Source organism: Brachycentrus maculatus, unplaced genomic scaffold (assembly GCF_059751285.1).
Source record: "Brachycentrus maculatus isolate JH-2025_06_01 unplaced genomic scaffold, ASM5975128v1 h1tg000589l, whole genome shotgun sequence".
Taxonomy (NCBI): Eukaryota; Metazoa; Arthropoda; class Insecta; order Trichoptera; family Brachycentridae; genus Brachycentrus; species Brachycentrus maculatus.
The window spans coordinates 25869-49413 of record NW_028281329.1 but is presented as its reverse complement, the minus strand read 5'-3'; the positions used below and the strand labels follow the sequence as shown (position 1 = coordinate 49413).

At 32.6% G+C, this 23545-nt stretch overlaps 1 long non-coding RNA gene across 1 annotated transcript; it reads left to right on the top strand.

Annotated features, from left to right (window-relative positions):
- The first annotated feature begins 430 nt into the window (after positions 1–430).
- LOC148301200 (uncharacterized) lies at positions 431–23333 on the top strand. Its single transcript, XR_015838828.1, has 3 exons — positions 431–720; positions 948–1178; positions 23270–23333. It is a non-coding gene; the product is annotated as an uncharacterized LOC148301200 (long non-coding RNA).
- Positions 23334–23545: the final 212 nt, after the last annotated feature.

The following is a 23545-nucleotide window of genomic DNA, read 5'->3' as shown; positions in this document are numbered from 1 at the left end:
GACTGCGAATAATGGCATGTAATTCAGCGGATTTTATTATTTTTATTTAGTTATCACTAGTTGAAAAAATGCTTATATTCTTAGGGTCGTATCATTTTGGATTTTTAAGACAATGTTATAGCTTAAAAGGTGATTTTGCCTGTTTCTTTAACAAAAGTAGGTGTACTAAAAATCAAAAACAAGATATTTTAATTCACACTCATTAAACAAAATCTTGAATATTTTTATTACAATGATGCTGGGTACATGTAACTTTTATCGATAATACAATTACTTCTATCGATAATGTAAAAATCGACAGGACTATTTAGAAAAAACAATGCGTCCATCTCTAAACACCGATGTGGGGAGTATTAATTTTTTGTTATAGCAATACATAAATTACGCCATCTTTCTTCGGATTTTTTTTTAGTCGAAGAGAATTGTTCGCGGTGGTAGTGTGTCCGTGTCACGACGTTTGTGTTGCATTTATCATTTTGTTGTCATAATGTGTCTCCAATTTTCCAATGAAATATATTGAAAATTGTGAATTAGAATATTATTATTTCAGCATAATTTTGTGTCTTGGCTAAGTGAATATTATTTTGCAGTTGGCATATATAAAGTAAAATGCTTCCATAGTGAATAGTGTATCAAAACAATTTGGATTTTTAGTTATCTTATTTATCTAACGATCATCCTATGTACTATTATTCTTTTTATAATTATAATCAATTAGATGTAAGTCAAACGATTTTTTTCCAATTTGTAATAATCTTTTTTAACAACTGATTGTAATAATAGTTACCCATATTTTTTCTTGCTAAGAATCTTAAATCAACAACATTTTATTAATCAATGTAATATTCTTGTCTGCCAGAAAATTCATTCATTGATCCGTGCGTTTTGATTCGTACACCCTTACGAAATTTCGCCTCCCCTTAACGCGTAATATTTTATTATTCCAGTTGCACCTTCATCTTTGTTGTATTGTTGAATTTAGTAGTTGAATAGATTTACATTATTTTAGTGGTTTTGTGACGAGGAAACTAGTGGTGTGAATAAGTTTCGGTGTTTTCCGACTCGAGTTCATTTCGGTTCAAGTGCGCCGGAAAGCCTTGCGCAGAAGTCTCCGATCTCCACCTGGGAAAGGACCTCACACAGAACGAAACACACCCCCTCGTCTTTCTGCGGACCTGGTATGTCAAGCCTTTAATAAAAGCATGCAATTTTGTTATAAATCATTTATAATTCGACACTACTAATTCATACTAGCTCGATTTTTTTGTGGAACAGGATAAAATTTATATAAAACCAAAATAATTAATTTATATCCACGATCAGTTTTGGAAATGACATAAGTTTCTATCGAGTTTACAGTAGTTATATTTTTCCATGGAATTTTTCTATTTTCCGACATTAGTGTAAGCATCATAGTCTCATGTTTATTTTTGATTTTATTTTACTATCAATTATTGCTTATTTAAGACTATATATCATACCATCTTTAAGACGTTTAATTCCTCCAATGTGACAAAATTTAAATTGAGTGCTACTCATTAAATATCAACTGGGAATATAATCCGAAACGTGATTAATAGGAAAACCTGCTAAACACTACACTACATCATCGTATTGTTTAAAAAATATTTTATTCATAAATATCTAAATTAAAAGTTTTGTTTTAAGGCACTCATACATAAAAGCAGTTTATAATTTACATAAGCTTGTGTACGAGAACGGGTATGCAATCAAAAGTGCCATAGCCATTGGTCCTATGCTCCTTTTCTTATCTTCTTTTCCTACTCCATTTCCTTTCCCTTGTAGAGGTAATAATACCCTTTACCCTAAATTCCATTACTTACATAATTTGTGATTCATCGCCTCTTAAACATTTTTGACTACACCAATTCAATATATGTCATTTTGGACCTACATTTAAATCCATTTATGTACTTGTGTTTTAGTAAATAAAGCTGTGTTAACCCAATTTCGTGCCCCATGCACCATTGAGTACAAATAAAGGAAGAATTCACTGAATTCGTTTACTTCTTCGCAACAAATAATTGTCTTCACACACCCTCCACAGCAAAAAATTACCACCCCTCGTATATTTTTTAGGGTGAATTTTAAGTATGTTTATAGAAAATATTATTCCCCCTTTGTGATGCGCGGACAAGTTGTAAATTTGCTTAACTATAATTTTATGTATGTATAACAAAATATTATTTATATAAAAATAATTAAATTACAGCTTTTTTCACACTGTCAAAAACAGCATAAAAAACTAGTATAAAATCTAATTGCATCTAAAAATAACCTATGCAATTATAATAAATACGCAGTACTTATGGTATACTTGTTTTATTATTTAGGTTAAAGACGAAAATGTATTTAGGTTTAGTGAATTACTTATCATAAAATAAATAACACTCACACCAAAATTTACATGTAAAGCGCATTAACACAGATAAGTTACTGTCGCTCAAAAACGTGAATTTTCTAGTTCACTTATTCATTCTAAAATATTGTTATAACATATTCATAATGTTTAATATTCTAAAATTAAAACATTTATCAACATGGCTTAGTTTATAGCACAGGTTCCCAAACTTTTTTAGTCTGGCGTCCCCTTATCAAAATTTTTCGTCAAAGGCGAAAATAAAATCGCCAGAATGTCCCATCATAGAAAGAGGGAAGGAATAAAAATATCTGTCCATCTATCTGTCTTTTTGGGCTTCTTATGCCCTGTAAAAGTCTTCTAGAACGCCCACAAGGTTATTGCCCACTTAAAGTAATACTGGTTTATATGTAGGTATCTAATATATATCTTTCTGAACAAATATCTCAGATTCATTTAAATGGCTTTCACGGGCACGGTAAAATTCATTGGTAATTTTTTATGTGCTAAAAGAGGCAGTATAACTAAAAGTAGGTACTTGGTATTTTGGTCAAAACTGAATGAAATAAATTCTAAATTGTCGATAGTAAGCACTTCCCATGAAATCCATGGTACTTATTATAACAAATTTCTCTTTTCATTGCCAATTTATTATCTCGCTAAATTACGGATTATTCCGCTACTCAACAAACAGAAAATCCGCTACCAAATCGTATTAGTTGTCTCAATTTGATATGGAAAATCTCTCGTTTCTTTTTATATGAAAGAAGATGGAATTCTGACAACTGACAACTGACATATCATCCGCAGGGTGAATATTCCAGTGTCTGATATATTAAATGATATTAATGTTGTTATATTTTACCCCTGTATTTTTTATAATTACCAGGTCTGGTTTTATCAGCCATCTCACTAGTTATTTACTTTTTCATTTTATCAATAATCATTTTTATTCTTCTTTATCCAATACAAGATGTGAATACTGAATAGGGATTTTCTATGTTAACATCAATGCTCTGTGGACTCATGCATAGCGTTTTGTCAACCCATGAATTGTAGATAAGATTATCCGAAAAATTATCTGAAGAATTATCTTTCCGCTTCGTCGCTGTAATCTGAAATGTAAATATAGTTAGATGCATTCCTAGAATATTCTTGAATAATTATGTGAAATGAGTAGCACTATCTGCATATTTTACTAAAGCTTTCTTATCGAGGAAACGTATTTTTGACTCGCTATTTTTGCAGTTTCTTACTTATTTTTCATGTTTTTTGTTCGTAATGTGTACGCCAATATCTCATGATGACTTTGCCAACAAAAAAACAAGAATGTAGCAGGCCCCTAAATTTTTAATATCTTCAAAATGTATTTCTAAAAGGGCCGGAGTGTTTTTTGACTTTTTGGCACTATATTATTGAGTACGCCACATGCAGGGCCGTGCCTTCCATATAGGCAGAAAAGCAGTGCCTATCCTAACTTACCCGTGTGACATAAAAACGCAACCAGTACCTACCTTACCTTGCTAAGTAGTACCGGCTTATTTTACTACCTACCTCTGTTGCCCACCCTAGTAAGTGGTACCTAGCTTACCTTACTACTTATCTCTACTGGTTACCCTAATAAATTCTCTGTGCACGCCACTGGGCACATGTTATTCATAATTACTTTTACAGATACATTAATTAATTGATAATGAAGGTTGAAAATATTCAAATTAAATCAATTTTCGTACAAGATTTTAATTATTGACACGGTTAACGCCAAGAAGCAGCATTTTTCAAGCAACAAAAAATTAAATCTTTATTTTCTATCAATAATAATATCGTTAAATCGTATTTTTTGGTTCATTGTTTCTTGCATTCCTAAGAACTTACACACGCGAGATCTTTGAGCTTAATCATCATCAACTATTATTAAGTATTACATTAAGTTTACCTTTGTTGGAGTTATCTTCACCCAGCATCGTACTCGTGTTCAATTAAGCAGATACATCATTTATCAGCATTAGGAAAAGGCTTTTAAGTGGCTACAAAGGTGGATAATGGTGAAAAGGAACATTATTACGAATAATTATTATCGAATACTATGCTTATTGACTGATATGGTATTTATTTTAAGCAGCTAAGTATCGATTATGTAAGGACTTTGGATTGTATTTTTCCCCTGTAATTTCAAAATGCCACACCTACAATTAAAAAAAAAAACAATGTAATAATTTTAATACGTTTTTATGTACCCAAGTTATCACTAAGTACGTAGCATTAAATATGATATATTAATTTGAAATCAAATATTAGCCTTACCTGTAAATCATAATATATTACGTTTTCAATGACAATCTGACTATTTACTATGTACGCACATAATTTATGAAATCTTACTTATGAAACATCAAATTCTACTCGATTTATTAGTACTGACAGTTGGTGTACTTTTCTGTGGGGATATCATACTTCATTCTGTCAATCAATCGACAAATTTTGTGAGTGACACAGTCAACAAGATTTCCAGCTTCTAATGGTTGACAAAAGATTTAGCCTGCTGCTTACTTGGAATGATGTTTGTTTAGAAGATTTTTGTATCGCACACTGGGAGCTGAGACTATACTCCTTGGGATTTATATTTAGGGCTATGCCTAATCTAACCTAACTGAATTTTGTTTTATTTTTATTTTTTTACATGCACATGACTTCAATTAACGAATAGAAAGGAAATACTTATGTATTTACTAATTATATTTTTTACTTTAAATAATAAATATTTCCTTCACTCTTCCTAATCGTAAAGAACGTGCGACCTGAAATCAGTAGGACCCAAATTTTAATCTGGCGTTTTAAGCCTCTTTAAGTCAGTATTTCATGTGTTATTAATATTTTCATCAACTGATTCGGCAGTCACTTTGCTATAATATCCATTTTTATTTGAAAATTGCTTAGTTTATACCACTATTTCTATTATACATCTATTGTTACACGTGTTTCGATGCCTTCTCCATCATTATCTAACACCGCATGTGAAGCGTCTAAATTTCAGAGTTGTGTCCTTGAAGGGTGAATAGGGGCTGTTTGTAGAAGTTGTTTCTTATGTTTTATATTTGTATAAATTTCTATATAAATAATAATAATCCCACAATCAACAAAATGACAATGACTAAAGCCTCCCCCTACTATCCATGTTATAAACTGTGTGATCTATAAACCTCGTACGTAATAAGCAAGGTAAAAAAATAAATGCAACTCCCATCTAAAAAAAGCCTGTAATGAAATCTTTATAAAAAAATTTTTGCTTAACATTATTAGTAAAAATATATATATATATATATATATATATATATATATATATATATATATATATATATATATATATATATATATATATATATATATATATATATATATATATATGTATATATATATATATATATATATATGTATATATATATATATATATATATATATATATATATATATATATATATATATATATATATATATATATATATATATATATTGATATTTTTTCCATTCTTTTACGGACACCACCTTTTTTTAATAATGAAATATGCATATTTATCACCTCTATTTCTCATTCATATTATTACTCACGGATTAGATCAGTCTGTCGGATTTATGAATGCGATCATACTTTGCCAACTATATTATATCGATCACACTTTGAAGTTCGTGACATAACTTTGTGTACCAAAATAACATTATATCACGTCACCGGCATCGCCTTCACATTTTCACTTTTTGTTGTTTTTTACAAGTATACTGATTCAACGCCTTGGCTTACACGATTTAGTGCCTTCCTGTCAGCGTACACCGCGTGATACCCAATTTCAGTTTGATTATAACGTCTGTTGCTTTCAGATCCCATGTGATACGGATTTCTAGCTGTCACGTGTGTAAGATTTTGTATATATTTTTATTTGGTTTATGATTCCATGTTAGCATCTGATAGATTTGGGGTAAAGGTTTGAGATCCTCCATTTTGTTAGAATCAGATTCCCCTATTTTAAAACACAGTAAAACCTTACAGAAATTTTGTAAAAATTGCATATTTTTAGTGTTCTTGAATTTTGTTTTTTTTTTGCATTACATTATAACTACATACAGGTCTTTCAGCTTCCTCGTTACTACGTGTATTTTTTTATTTGTTGGAAATCGTTACATGTTTGAACAGTGTAAATATTTACGGCAGTGCTTTATGGCGGAGCTAATTTCCCTTCCCCTAATTGGCATCTCACCTAGAAAATAACGAAATTATTTCAAAAGATGACAATTTCCTATGCATTTTCTTAGAAATGCTTTGACATCAAATATCTCAAAATATGGAATTTAGCACTTAGGGGGAATATTCTTAAATTCACTATTGCTTATACGATGTATTATATTATATCCCATTAATTGTCGGAAAAAAGTCGAATTTATGTATATTTTTTAATATATTTTTTCGTCGACGTTATTTCCGATATTAATATAGTAATTTATGCCAGTGCGTATAAAATAACCCCTCTGCTGTTTTAACGTACGTTTAAATCTTAACCAAAATCGGGGACCATTTTGACCCATTTTAGTGTACCTATGTATTATTCCATGCGCTTTTCCATATCGGTTCTTGCTTCCTTATCATTATTTTGGATGATCGTTGACGACCTTGTACGTATCATTTTACCTAGTACTTATATGATATTTACATTTACATACTTGGTGCTGACGTAATATTATCGTCTGGTGTTCATTGGATTGTAACAGCCCATCTCGAAATACCTACGGGTATCTACTGAAAAAGGACAGAAATTGTATTAATTAACTTTGTTCCATTCGAAATATTCCATATTTACGTAATACGTACGATTGACATTTTAAGGAATAGCGGCAAAGATCAGCCAAAAACATTTTAGAGATAACATGCAACGTTGTGGGTAAGGAGCCAAATTATGCGTCATAAGAATTGTAATACACATTCACTTTACAGATACATTTACAAGGTACTTATTATTCGTATATCGCGGTATGTACTTGTGATGTAATATCCATCAGATAGGTACTATTATACTTATTACATATTTTAATATTTCATGTTTGTAGCATGTTTTTGTTCGATTAACTGATTTTAAAGTATGCTAACGAGATGTTTACTGTTAAATGTAAAAAAATATATAATTTACATATTTGCATAATGTAGGTAACTCTTACTTCAATTTTTTGCGAAATTTTTCGAGACACAACAACCACACAATATTATCTTTAAAATATTTGTCAGATCATCTTATTAAGTTTCCGTTTTTTTGTCGTTTTTATAAACGTATCGCCCTGATAATAGGCTCTGCAATGACGGCTGAAACATAACGGTAACATGAAATTGAAGTATTGACATATTGAAATTGAAATTGAAATTGAACGGCATAGAATTCTAAAAACATTACAACACAATACTTGCGTGCATATTTCTACTCTGCAAAAACTTTTATATATTTACAACATGTTGAGTGTGTCCAAATACTTGTTCACAAATCTGGATTATCTCCAATTGTAGATAACCAGCCTATGACGGTCGTCAGCCCCGTAAATGCCCAGATTTCCACATTCTTCTTCATGTTTGATGAGATGTCAAAAAACAATACTTTTGAGTATATATTTTTACGAAATTGAATTTAAATTCTCCATGAGTATTAATTTTAACCCGTAGCTTAGTCGATAGGAAATAATATTGAAACATACCACGTTTCAATATTGGAATTTGTGGAAAATAAAACGTGAAACTTGCTAAATTTCTAACACGTAAGAAAATTGTAGAATTAGTTGAAAAATTAGAGCAAAATTAACGCCAAAAACGGAGTACCTCCACAGTTAATAAGAATAAAATAAAAATAGTAAAAACGTTGCTTATAAAATGGAAATTTTATTTTAAATTGGACAACTCTTGTTGGCACGTGTAACCTTTTATCTGTTTTTTCAGCATTCAACGTTTTTGATAAAAATATACCCTTTATTTAAAACATACAATACGCGGAGATTACATCTCCAAACTCGACTGCACTGTTTACTGTTCGGTGAATATTTTTATTTTAGCCTTTGATCCTCGTTTCCGTGTCACATACACAAAAGTAACATTAAATTTTTCCTGTCCGTGAGACGTAATACTTTTCGTTTGTTGTTGTATTATTTTTTTAATAACGTGGCTCGGGGATACCATTACAGCACAATTCACAGGTAAATATTTGCCTTGAAGTCAATTAGCACACTGTCATTAAACGTAACTGACATCTCGACTAAAAATATTTTCGCTATATTTGCACAAAGATTAGGAAATAGTAATGATCAAAAGAGCTCTCAACCAGCGTTTGAAGCATTGATCAAGTGATTTTCCATTTTATACTAAGTGTGGTTAATATAATTACTTAGTTTTATTTAAATCACTGTGTGTAATTATATTTCCGCCTCCGTAGTGTAGTCGTCAGCACTCTCGGCTACCGTACTGGAGGTTCCGGGTTCGATTCCCAGGGGGGGGGGTCAAATAAATTCAAGTAATTTTTCCCTTCTAAATTTACTCAGTATTAACCTGGGTTACCTGGGTATCTGTAGCAGAGGTCTCATCACCTTTCCTTCATGTGTAACGATCAAGATAGCACTGCGTTTATATGGTGCAGTGCCCTATGCACCACCTACGATGAGGGTTTGAAGATAACGAAGTGTAATTGTGTACATAGCATAAATGTAAACAGCTCTTTCTTCAAGAAGTATTGAAATATTTCGATTATTGGTTAGGTCTTTGTTAATATCGAGCTTTGTGTTTTCGTTGTAATAATAATAATAATAAATTTGGATAACTTATATAGCGCCATTTTCGTAAAATAATACCTCAAGGGCGCTTCACTGTGAATGAATTGGGGAAAATATTATGGTGGAAATGATTTAGCAAACAAATGTGTTTTTAGTCTTTTTCTAAAGATCATCTCACTCTCACTATTTCTAACCATTGGTGGAAGACCATTCCACGCCGTCCGTCCTGCAACAGCAAAGGCACGCTCGCCAAATTTAGTGCGTTGGTTGCGAGCTGGTAAGATCACTTTGCCCATTGCAGATGTTGTAGCTGATCAATAATATAATATTTTTATTGATACCCCGGACTCGTTCCTGGCGCATAAGATTGGTCACCTTTCTCTCACGCAATTTACGATGAAGCTAACGTTGCATTATAATTTTGCTATTTTGTATGCAGTAACAGTTGCGAAACGAAAAACATATAAGTACGTATTAAAAGCATTTAAACGAATCCTATAAAGTTTTATGAACCGCATTCAAAACTCTTAATTTGGTACTCGCGATATAATTTGGTATTCGTCTTGTGTAGTCTGTCCAGTCCATTTGATCTCCGACCTTCAAGATGTTTATTTTTGCGATGCGTCGGTTGACATAACAACTAACCTAACTCCTCACCACATCGCGTCCCTCTCCCCCTGAACGGGCCATTTCCCCGGCATCTGCAGCAAGACCGCCATCCCTTTGTAGCGAACTTTTACCGACGCCAGTGGCGAACCGTATTTTTTTTGTCAAGCTTTGGATCACGTATTTCATTCGTGTATGTATTATAAAAAAATAAGAAAAGCGAGTATTTCATTAATTCGAAGCGCGAGTCTAAATATTAAATGTAATATAAAATGAAAATAGAACGAAAAAATTCTCTTCACTGAGGATCGAGCGAACAGCGCAAGAAACGACTGTATTACCAAACGTAAAAATATATCTTGTTCGAACTATTCTTCAGCACATAGAAACACATAATTAGGTTGAATCTTTGTCTCTTATTTTTAGCATAAAAAATATATTTTACAATTAAAATGTAACTTTGTTTTAAAATCACTATAAGTTTTCATACATAGTGATTTCAAAACAAAGTTACATTTTAATTATAAAATGGAAAAACAAAGTTAGTGCTTCAAATATAAATTATAAAATATTTTATTTTTATCCCTTAAAATAAATGAGACCAACAAGCTACAGAAAAATATGGATATTCAGTTTATGTAACACATCGTAGTCGACCAGGAGAAAGTGACCAACTAACAAAACGTAAAATGTTCAGGAGGGTCATTCAAGTCACTTTTGCTTGGCAAGAAAATAAACATCAATACAGTTAGTCATTTTTAGCAAGTCAATATATTATATTTCCAAGTTTAAAATCCTTTGTAATTTTTTCAGGGCATTATTAAGCTAGTAAAATATCAAAGAGTCAATGGTCACGTTTTTGTAAAAAATGCACTTGGTCACTTTCTAGTGTATGACTACGATATACAGCAACGCTCTCTTAACCGGCCTTGCGGGATCGACCCAGGGCCGGATAGTGAAAAAGCCGATTAAAGAGAAGTTAATGAAAAAAACAAAAAACACTTTCGAATGAAAAAAAACACCACATTTTTTTCAATACACTAAGAAAACAGGAACCCTAGAAGAGGCCGGTTAAAGCGGTGCCGGTTAAGAGAGCGTCTACCGTAATATTATTTTGACATCGTTGGTGTGTAATGAAAAATAATCGATTAAATACATAGTAAGAACCTGCAAGTAATCGAATATTATACGAGTATAGATAGTATTCGCCCCTGGCCGTCAATCTATGTAGACTCGCCTACTATAAATTCCCTACATTATACAATGCAGGCATTGTGTCTCGCACTTAAAACCCGAACTCCGCGATTTCACGCGATTAGGGACCCACCGTTTACATGTTTGCGTTGGAAAAAAGGGTCGATCGATCTAGGCGTTTATGCGAATCGAAGCTGCAATTTGAAATCGGCTTTTTGATATGCGGCTATCGACTGGGGTGTGTTTCTGCACCCTGAGAGTTGGCGGCGCTCTTACCTGGGGGACACGATTTCATTCGTTGGGGGCGGTTTACTGCGAATATTCTGCATTGGGGTCGTGTGAATGTGCTCTTTGTGCTGTGTTAGACGTATCTACCAGTTGTTGACGGAGCCAAGAATATTAATATCTCTTCCAAACTTTAAAAAAACATTATGTTTCTCAAATAAACAACAATTGGCGGGTGTGTATGAGAAGATGCATGAACGTGGAAGAGGCGAGGAATGTTTGCAAAGACAGAATGGTGTGGCGTTCTATTCTCTCTGCCTACACCTGCGGGGAAGCGGCGTGATGGTTAGTTAGTTAGTTATCTCAAACATTCATCAACTGGTTTTTGGAATTTCTAAATTCAGTCACATCACCCCACTATTTCACAAACTGTACTGGTTAAGCTTTCTCGAAAGGGTTCAGTATAAACTCTGTCCACTCGTGTATAAATCAATACTTTATATGACTCCAGAAAATCTAAAAAAAGCTGTTTATTCCGGATGAATTTGTTAATGAAACGTCTCACGCTTCGATCGGCTAGATCAACTGCAATGGGCAAAGTGATTTTACAAGCTCGCACTAACTTTGGCGATCGTGCCTTTGCTGTTACTGTATCGATGGCGTGGAATGCTCTTCTACCAGTGGTTAGAAAGTGAGATGATCTTTAGAAAAAAACTAAAAACACTTTTGTTTGCTAAATCATTTCCACCATCTTCTTTTCCCCAATTCCTTCACTGTGAAGCGCCTTTGAGGTAGTATTTTACGAAAATGGCGCTAAATAAATTATCCAAATTTATTACTATTATTATTATTATTCAACTCGGTACTGTTTATAAAGAGCTCTGGTTCAGTACCTATATAATTACATGTATTCTTTTTTTTAATTAATAATTCCTTGTCTGGATATAAATTAATGTCGGGAGTACATTCTTTCCTTTTGGCAGTTTGTGTGTATTGCATTAAATGTAATAATAGTGATAATGTGTGTGAACAATTCACTAAAATTATTATGTCGGCATAATAACAGAGTCGCTTTAGTTCACAGTCCGCAGACGCCCGAGACCCACACATGGTCGCCACGTCACCTTTTTTCAGAGAAGGAGAAACCCTGTTTTATTTCCAGCCAAATTGTCTCCCATTTCAGGATAAGCGGGCGGCTCGATCCCCGAGAGCGGGCGAGGCTGTACCACGTTGTAGAAATGACTGCAACATTTGTTACCTTGACCATAAATCGTATTTATTTATTTTCGCCCTTTTCCTCCCCGTCCTCGCTGTCCCCGTGGGTGTCGGTTGTCCCGGCAGGATTTATACCTCGTTTTATTCCGGAATGTTTAAGATGAAAGTACGCATTCATCTTTTTGGTTTGCCTTTCCCAGACGGCTTTGGGCCCGCCTTTTTGCGCACATTTTGATGACGGCAATTTCCCACTTTTTATCTTGCGTAATTATACTTTTTAATTCTTTCGTGCCGAGACGGGAATGCCATCATAGTGTGCCTATAATAATGTTTTACGAACATGCCATTTATTATGTTTTCTTTAAATTGTGTTTAGTGTTTTATGACTTGCTTCACGTATTAATGCATTATTTTTTATTCGTTTCTTTTAATTTGTCAACATTTACGCTTAGCGATAACATGGCTTAAATAAAATATTCTCAATATTATTAATATTTAAAGCATTTACTTTGAGGTTAGTCATTTTTACTTTTACGTATTTTTTTTACAAAAATGTTCTCACAAACTCACCGAGATTTTTATGTCTACCAGTTTCGAGACGTACCCGTCTCTTCGTCAGGACAATCACTGCAACAGCATGCAAACAATACTTTACGTCACGTGCTGTTGTATTGATTGTCCTGATAAAAGACGGGTACGTCTCGAAACCGGTAGACATAAAAATCTTGGTGAGTGGTTATATATTGATATTACTAACATTTTAGTTAAAAATATAAATAAAGGCTTAAATAACAATTACTCTGACGTACTAAATATGTGTTTGTGTATCAACTATTGATTTATGCAAATTCCAGTCATTTGTTATACTATTCGTACATTGGTCACGACAAGCTCCTAAAAATAAAAATAAAACATGTTTTATTCGAGTGAGCACGCATCGATTGTTATAGGTGTATACTCAAAGTTCAAAGATATGTTTTCTTCTTGCACGTCCTTGACTTCGTCCACCTTCCACATTCTTACTCACCTATTTTCTGTCATACTTGTTCACCTTCATGAAATAATTACTTCCAGCCATTTGCGTCGTATAGTATATAAAACCATTCATATTTATTGCCGTTAATTATAAAATAACACAAAAAATAGTATGTGTAATATGAGGGGCGGTTCGCCAATGAACATAGTTTTTGGTTGAGGTACACTTTACATCTATGTAGAGACTAGATAGATGTTCAATGTTTGTTGATACCCTCTATAATTTCGGCTGTTCCAGTCCATTAGAGGCCAAGTTAGTCATCGTGCATAATCTTCGGGCCTCTTTCTTACCTCATTACGAATTCGTAATCCATGTGCCGACTACTTAAATGTGACATCGATCTTCTCTCCTATTGGAGTACGGATTAAATGTAGTCAGTATTACGATGCACAGCTGACGGCAGCCAATGAAGTGAGACGTGCCATGCATAAGAACAATGCGTCTTCCATTGGATGTGATCATATCACGTTATTCTCGAGCGGCTGATCACAACATGAGAACGGGAGCAGATTGGAAGCCTATTATCAGTTAATATATACATATATAAACTGACATACATAAATCGATATCATAAAGCTTTAAATTGTATAGTAAATCCTCAAAAACACGAGTCATTCGCGAGTATTAATCGCATCGAAGGTTTTGAATGATGAAGTTCGACAACTTTGTGCCGTGATTTTATTAAAAAATTGTTTGGTCTTTCAGTATTCAGGTTTACTTATTTCAATACATACTAAAATATGGATCAAATTATTTTGTACGTAGTTTTCTAGTATAAATCTACGTGAAATCTTTTTATTGAAATGGCTTATTCAAACTGTATAAATAGGTTAATTATACAGTTTGATAATGGCGAAACAGCTGTCACGGAATTCAGTAAATCCAGTAGAATCTTAAATTGTGTTTTGATTTAAATAACTAAATATAAAGATATAAGTTGGATGCGATTCAAATTTAACTGAAGAATTAATCGAGAGACACTTATTTTTACTAACCCAGATTACGTAAGCATCTACTGCTGTTGGGAATATCTGCATACTCGTACAAGCTGCAAAAAATATCGTGAACATTAAAACATGTATACTTAATTCGAACAAGACTAGGTGTTGATACATTTTTGTAATTTATTTCAGTAAATGATTTTGTATGTTTTTGTCTTTATATTATTTAAATGTAATTACTACTCTTTTGTTTTAGTATTAGGAGTTCTTTAACAGAGTAAAAGAATATTTGGTACGGTCTGAAAGCGAGCGAGTATAGCGTAGAAAATAAATAAATTAAATGAATTGTTCCTATAGAATTCCGTTGTAAAATGATAACAAAAATACTAATTCAACATTCTGTTTCTATCGCAAGTTGGATTTTACTATAGCTGCACCATATGTTGCTAGAATATTGAATCATAAGTACAGTAATCATTTTTGTAATGCGTTCTCAATTCGTTTAAAGCCGTTAAACCGAATACGTTCATCAAATTACGAGTCAGCACCGTTTAATTTTTTTCATCAGTTTCGTAAGACGCAAATTATTCACAGATGCATGTTTAACTGCAGATCATAATTTCGGTTTCGTGCAGCTCGCCTCCCCGCTAACAGCTGAGAAGTGTTAACCCTTTCAGGACAACTGGTTACTGCTGCTAACCACAAATTTAAAATAATTGTCTAAGTGCTTACAGGTTTCTAGTTAAAACCATAGTGCAATATGTGTTGCCTATGTAACAGAGATAGTGCTTGTATAGATTTCATGTTGGTATCATTGTCTTGGAGGTTATTTCAGACTATTTACTGTGGCGATGTGCACATGTCGGGATATTTATAGGTTATCTGAATCTTAGTTTATCAATTTTTTAAGATTATTGAACGAAATAAACAAAATGACAAGTGAGTTATAGTCATAATAATATTAAAAATAAGTAGTGTTATGTATTACCTCATGTTTTCAAGAATAAATGCTTTGATTTATACTTTTTAAAACATGGTCTTTGTTGCTAACTACCAGGCACACAATGTGTATTTTTAATTTTGTTGAGGGATAAATATTGTATCAATCTGTGTGCACAATTTTCAGCAAATTTTCAGTCGCTATATACACTTATTTGTTAATAATTTCTAGGAGTAAAAATGTGTTAAGTTGATTTTTTATTCTGTCCTCAAAGGGTTAATATCTTGGCATCAGAATATTTCGTAGAAGAGATTTGAGTAAACTGAAAGGGTTTTCTTTAGTTCACAAGATATATTTGATCGCGGATGGAGTCCGTTCTTCGACACCGCCTTATAACAGTATTGCTCTAGATTCTAAATCATAGCTGAGTTAAGCAATGCATTCGAAATTGTGTATTTATTTATCAAATAGAAATGTATAGGGAATGCAACGCAGCTTTCGATGGTTAGTAAAAGGTAAATAATTTAAATGGATGCGTAAATCGATCGAATCCACTAGGAACTCTTTTGTCCCGAGTACACAATGGGCTGAAATACGATTTTTTTTCTATAGTTTTCCGCGATTTAATTGACTGGTCATATTTAGAGGCCTCAAATGACTCGTACAGTAAACCGCTTGCCTAGCTTGTGCGCGAGTGCCCTTTGCATTGCTGCTATTAATCCTTTCCTACTATTCCTTTCCTTAACTTTTAATATGTTCATTTTCTATATAATATAATGTAATAATATGGAACACGACACTTCATATATGTAATTGACGATCAAGTTAACACCGCCTCGACCAGATGCGGTACCCTATGCACCATTGGGTGCATATAGGCTTCAGAAGAATACCAAAAGCGCGAGGAAGCACTCTTTGTGCACGAAGGAAATTATTATATAATTTTTTTTATTAAACATTTGTATAATACCACTTAATGAGTTTTATTTCATTACACGCCACTAGTTTCGAAAACTACTGTTGTTTTCATCTGCAGGTGAAAAGTAAAGTAATAGTAGTTTTGCTATTCACCTGTAGATGAAAAAAACTGTAGTTTTCGAAACTAGTCGTGTGTAATGAAATAAAACTCATTAAGTGGTATTATACAAGTGTTTCACTAAAAAAAATGAACATGTCATAAATAATATAAAATATTTATGTTTGAAAAACAGGGTCCTACGGGGAGATATGGGTAAAGAGTGTTGATACTTTTTTTGCAAACACAAGATGCAAAGTATTATATTTTTAGGTATTTAATCATCTAAAATATATATTTATGTAATATTTACCAATGTACTTTTAAAGTACACTAACGGAGATAATATGTACGGAATATTTTCACGGTGTCCTTATTTCTGAGGAGTGAATTAGCATGCAACGTGCGAATGAGATTGCACATCAAATAAATGTACAGGAACGTCGGCGAAAGATTTATGTAAAGGCTAGTAATTCTTACCTGACGCTTTGAATGCAAGCACACGAACCTGTCAATATTGATATCACAATCTCCGACTTGCGGGCATATTTAAATAACAATTGATGCTATATACCCAACATATTTAAGTACTTGCCTTTACTAAACTTCGTGATATGGGTATAAATTTTGAAGGAAATATTCATTATAGTCTTCTAAACTTGAGGGTTTCCAGCAATGTATAGGACTCCCGGAAAGTGGTCATATCGTCTTGTAATATTCACGAATTGGATTTCAACGACGCTAATGGGTGATTTCCTGAAATGGTTAAATGGCGAAAAAAGTGTTAGAGTAAATGTAACCTTTAAATGTCATGTTATGAGCTGTTAACTTGAAATGCATCATTTCTTCCTTTAATATTGGTCAGGTATCGAAAAATGTCGATATTCAGTAATAAATAGATTACACTGTTATCAAAATAACAATAGAGGTTAAATGTTTATAATTTTTTTTTTTAAATATTATTATTTTCAATACATCATTTATTATTTTAAGCACATATACTACAGATAGTAAACAATAATCTCCGACTTGTAAGTACTGATCGAATTCTCTTTCGTTAAATTTTACGAATCGCCATCTTGAAAAGATACCATCGCTACGTTTTTTTTACATATAGGTCCTAATCAACGAAAATGGTGCTATATAAATTATCCAACATAATTATTTTATTTCGTCGGGGTGAGGATCTGCTGAATTTCTTTTTTTTTTTTAATATAGACTACTTAAACTCTAAAAAAATTACCATGTTTTGTGAATACGCATATATATCATGAAACAAAGTTTGATACAATATAAACACGTTTTTTTGTAAACTGTGAAAACAATATTACATAAATAATATTTCTTAAGTGGACTCTTATTTTTATAATTTGTTTATTTATTTATTGTTTTTGCACAAGGCGTAAAAGTCTGCGATACATATCATATAAACTTTATCATATGTCGTTACGAAACCGTATAAAATTAATTTTATTGTGTAAAAAGTAACGCGGTTTTGCTGTTTTTACCTTTCCTAGTCGATATCATTGAAATCATATATACATGTGTGACTGTGACAATTTAGGACACATTTTAAATTCTTGGGGAAACGTTCTACCCTCGAATAACAATGATGCGGCGATGGGAAGAGATGAGTTCGGTTTGGTTTATATTCCACCTATATCAATTTGGTTTGCCTATTTATTCCACCAGGAAGTTGATTGGATTTGGAAATTCAGCCATTCATAATATTATTAATAGCCAGTCTGGTATTGATTCGTAGTTTCGATAGACCTGGGTGAAGCAGTGAGCACTGAGTGTACTGTATTGAATGGTGTCACATTTGGTATACCATCGTTACTTCCGGAGCAGCTTACACTACTCCATCCATACTTCTTAATGTCACCGCCCTTCCTTTTTCAGCCGGAAGTGAGTCGGATACGTTGGCACGTTGTCGGGACCACCGACTCAATAATTATACCCGGAAACTTAATGCGCGTTGTTCGTCTCGCTTTCCTTTGGCGGCTCGACGTAAAATTGTCTTCTCGTCTGTCAGATTATCCGCCTTCCAAACAAACGATCGACTACCTCTTTTGATGCCAAGCTTGCTTCTAGCGATAGTCAGGTCATTGCCAGACAAGCATTATGGACGATTCATAATAATTAATAATAGTATATGTTTTATTCGTGCCTATTTATGCTTGAACAATGGAAAAATAATGATGCTATTGAAAATTATACTGTACTTCATCCATCTTATGTGATAGATTTGAGATAGTGTCGACCGCGTATCCGCTTCAAGCCACTCGCAATCATTTTAGTAGAAGCCACCCTTCCTTCTAAGGATAACGATGATTCCAAGGAACCTCTCCTTCGAATCAACATAAAGACCTGCTAAACTCCTATTTCTGTTTTGTTTTGCCACTTTTGGTAAATCGGCAGGCATCTGATATTAAGCAAAATATCGTAATTCTTAAAACCAATTCTTAATAATCCCAACTAAAACGGAATACTAAAAAAATAAAAATATAATGAAACTAGATTTCTTAAAATATTTACTTTTGGTTTAATTAAATACCCAAAATAAACGTGCTACATACGCGCAGTCGTACTTCTTGCTGTAGTCACATTAAAACACGTAAAGTATGCATTCCGAAGATCACGTAATTATTCGAATGTCGAAGTACGTGACGGATTCGACAGAAGAGAATGTCTTGAATATTCCTATTTTTGTATTACGAAACCATCAAAATTTCAGTTGACGGAAGCCACTCAGTGATTGATTCGTGGTCATAATGGGATAGAAACTATCGGTAGCTTTGATCATCGCGCGTGGCGCGAGTTGTCAGTAGGCGGTAGGCAGCAGTAGTAGTAAGAGGAGTAGTTGCTCAGATCAAAGCTAGTTTGTGTGCGCACACTTTCTGCTGTTTTGAATAAAGCATTTCATCCATGTGGCTGATGTCGCGTTCTTGCATTCAAATAGTGTTTTACGAATTTCAAAATATGCACTTATTTTGATAAGACACCCAAGGTTTTTAAAGTCTTGAATCATTAGTATTATTACACGCAGGTTCTTATTCTTGATTTTAGAACTAGATTTTACTTGAAATGTATATAATTAAGGATGTACATCACATCTCCAGAGTAGTCGAACATAACCTTTGAACGTGTTTCCTGGTCAGAGCTTCTCTCGGGGAACAGCACCGTGTATCTCCTAAAGGGGCGTTTTCCGCAGGCTACGTAATGCGCACCAGATGATAAATTATTATTTCCGTAGCAAGGCACCATAATTATTATGTAGAGTGCTAGCCATTTGTAAGGATCGCATATTCCAGGAGAATATTTCATAGAAAATGGAGCTATTTCTGAATGTTCCTTGCGGGTTTATTTTTTCTAGAGTGAGTATTATCATGATATATCCACATATTCCTCACGAACATCAGCGGGATTCTTGAAAATCGAGAAGGAAATTGCAATAATATAATACAAAACGAATAGGGTTTCGCTGTAAAGTGAAACGTGGTGGTGTGAAACCTTTTTCAGAATATTTTTTCCCAATCATTCGACTTATCGACTGGCATATTTATCATGTACATTCTCTTCTCATATATCATATTAAAGTATAATTATCAAATGATACACTGGCTATAGTAACGGTTAAACCGTACTTATTATTATTATTATTGGTATCGATTATCAAAAAACATGTTTCCTTTTACGGCTGTTACAATCTATCTGCAATGTGTAAACCCGTTATTGCTGGTTTATTATTTCATTATGTTATTACTTTGTTTTCGGTTGAATCAATTGACGGGAAATACTTTTTTTTAAATATGAAAATAACTATCCACCGTCCATATATAAATTATTGGATCTACATAATTGTACCCTCTACCTTAAAGCGTTACGGGACTTGTTTGTGTGTTTTATTGAATTTTAATGTCAGTAATTTAATTTATACTTGTCATTTGAACAATAGCATTAGAATTTCAAATACGTGTTTTTTTTTATTTACTGAAAAATTAAAAATATTTTTTTGTATGTGCCATCAAGGCCAAAAATGATATTCATTTGTTACTCAAATGGCACTCTGTGTTTGCGTTCATGGAAATTTTGGTGCTCTCATATCATATCTAAGTGTATAATGTTCCTGCATTTCGTCTCTCGTTATCAATCTATTGCTTGAGGTTCTTATCTATATTGCGCTTCTGTGAATAAATCGTCTTCATGTTTATAATGATAGTTCTGTTTTCCGACATGTAAATCTTATGTATCTCGATTTGACTTTCGAGGGCGACTGCCTCTCGGTCTACTCTCTAGATATTGACATTAATTTCAGCAATTTATTTTATGGCAGCATTTATATATGATATAACTTGAATGTAACTCATAAAAATATAATCTGAATATATGTAACCCATAAAAAATATCTACGTATTGTTTGTATTCTTTTATTTGATTTGAACTTGCTATGCCCAAGCTTTATTATTTATCCATACAAAGCTTTTCTTTTATGACAATCAATCATTGTAACCACTATTTTTACTTATTTTTTTATAATTTGTTATTTTAATGGCAATTTACAACCAACCTAATTGTATTTCAATTTTAGTTATGGGTTGGCAAATATTGGTAAACGATGATTAAAAAGGCGGGCACCGTGGCGTAGTTGGGTAGACGCTCTACTGCGAAACTGGCGTCGCGTGTTCGATTCCCGTCAGTTGTAAAATAAATTTAAGAAATATTTATTTCAATTGGTCTGGGTGTTTGACGTATTTTTCACATTTACCTTCCCTATCCATTCTATCCTACCTGCAGACAAGCCTCTAAAAGTAGTGGCTTTGTGGGTTATTTCTTGAAAAAAAATATGTATACCAAAATTATTGTGACGTTCGAGATACTTATGTTAAAAAACTATAAAATCTTTTAAAAGGACTGAAAGTATAAAAAAAATATTGTCACAATATAATAAGGTTCTTTTGAATTTTTAACTGAAAATTAATATCCAAAACGGTTGTGTGTCATTTATGAAACTCTAAATGTGTATGTTATATGGTGGATTTATTTTATTTTTAATAAATGAATCGTCTTTTTGTAAATTAATATAATTCAACCATTTTTGATGTTTAGGAGTATTTGAATTTAATTTTAAATCTGCAATTTTATCAAAGTATCATATTGTCAGATTGTAGTTCAAATCCTGATTTATTAAATTCTTCGTTTCCTTTGACGTTTATCCGGCCTAGTACTTACCTACTGTATGTTATGTACCTCTGCGAAAATATCAAACGATATTAATATTTCAATAAAATGAATATCAAAGTTTATTGCTTTTGTCAAATTTTAATATAACATCACTGAAACCTTTTATTTTTTCATTTAACATCTACTATAATTCCCCATTTTAACAAATACCAAGTTAAGATTTTATTTATTCCCTCTCTATAATAATATAAAATAAATTTAAAATAATTTTAAATCTAATTTATATTTCTTTACCCAATAATAACTAGAAAGCTATCCCTTATTTTTTTTTGGTACCTATGTTTTTGTTGTATCTTGTTTTTCCCTTTTTTGGCAACCGTTTTTTTTTTCATTAAAAAACAATGCTAGAATTCCACTAGTATTGAAGTTTTAATCGATATGTAAAGATAATTATTAATTCTGCAACAGTTTTTATCGGTAGATATAAAGTATCATTATTTTTATATAATAAAAGTATAATTATTAAAAATAATATGGCTTTATATATTTTTTTTATATTAACGCTAATATAGGCACAGTCGCTTTGTGCTGCGAAAAATGAGCTGGCTGTGCCTTATCACTTACTCGTATACATGATGCATTCACGTTAACTGCCTTGCACAACACATTGTAATAACACTAAATTGTAGTTTTATCTTATCTTTACATAAATGCTATATTCATTTGATTCGTGGAAAATCACCGTTTGTAAATGATAAAAAATATGATCCAGTACGCGAAGGTCTATATTAGAAAAAAAAACTATTTTTTCCTTCTGGTAACATTTTTGCAATGTTTACAAATATTGTGATAGCAATTGTGGAATAGATTAGGCAGCTGGATAAAAAAAACACCCTAATACTAAAATTTGTAACGCTGAAACGCCTTCGTGTAATTTATCATAAAATTGTACAATATTACACCGTTCCAATGCGGTGCCGTATGAACTATTGTGTGTTGATAAAGAGTCAAAAGAAGAAACAGAGTTGGGGTTGAATGGTGGTCCTACGATACTGTATTGTTACAAATCTTCACAACCGCTTGGAATCTAACCGTTCTTATAACACGAATCCACGCATTTCGTATTACCGTAAATGCCCTATTTATCACTGGGTGAAATTCGCGCCTCGTCGCAGGGCAGAAGGGGTAGATCAGACACTCCTTATCTTGACATACTTTACTGGAATGTTATCTTTATTACCCGATCGTCTCCTTGACACGTCTCGTCTCGATCTGTGTAAAAGTACTAACTTATTCAACATCACCGACTCGAGTACTAGGAGTAAGATCATTTAACATTGGATAGTCGTGCGAATAAATTTAGCCATAATATATATTTACCCTTACTTTTGCGATGATTTTCTCGGAAAATCGGTATCACTTTAAGTTGCTACGAATGATTTACGATCTTTTAAAAAATCACTTCTTTATGAATGATTAAAGACGGATATATGTTGTACTGTCTATATGTAATAGAATGTATGATTCATTAAATTCATGTTGACTTTTTTTAAACCTCTATAAATGTGTAAATATTTGCGAAGTACAAATTTTGTATTAGGTCCCTTCAGTGGTCGGTCAACATTTGAGGCTGTTTTATGTGAAAAAATATTACATCCGAAAGACAATAATAGATCCTGTAATTTTATAGGGTTTTCACAAATATAATTTCGTACTTACATTTATGTATTTTTTATTGTTTCAGATTAACGCGTAAGTGAACTTCTATGAAAATTCTTTACGAGTAGAAGAGAAAACAGCTTCTGAAAAGTGAGTTTTTATGTTCAATTTTAAAAACTTCTATATTTATGTTTAAATCGACTTATATATAATAATAATAATAATAATAAATTTGGATAATTTATATAGCGCCATTTTCGTAAAATACTACCTCAAGGGCGCTTAAATATATAGGTACGCCAATAACATGTTTTTGACTATCCAAGACACACAAAACGTGTATTAACAATAAATAAATAAA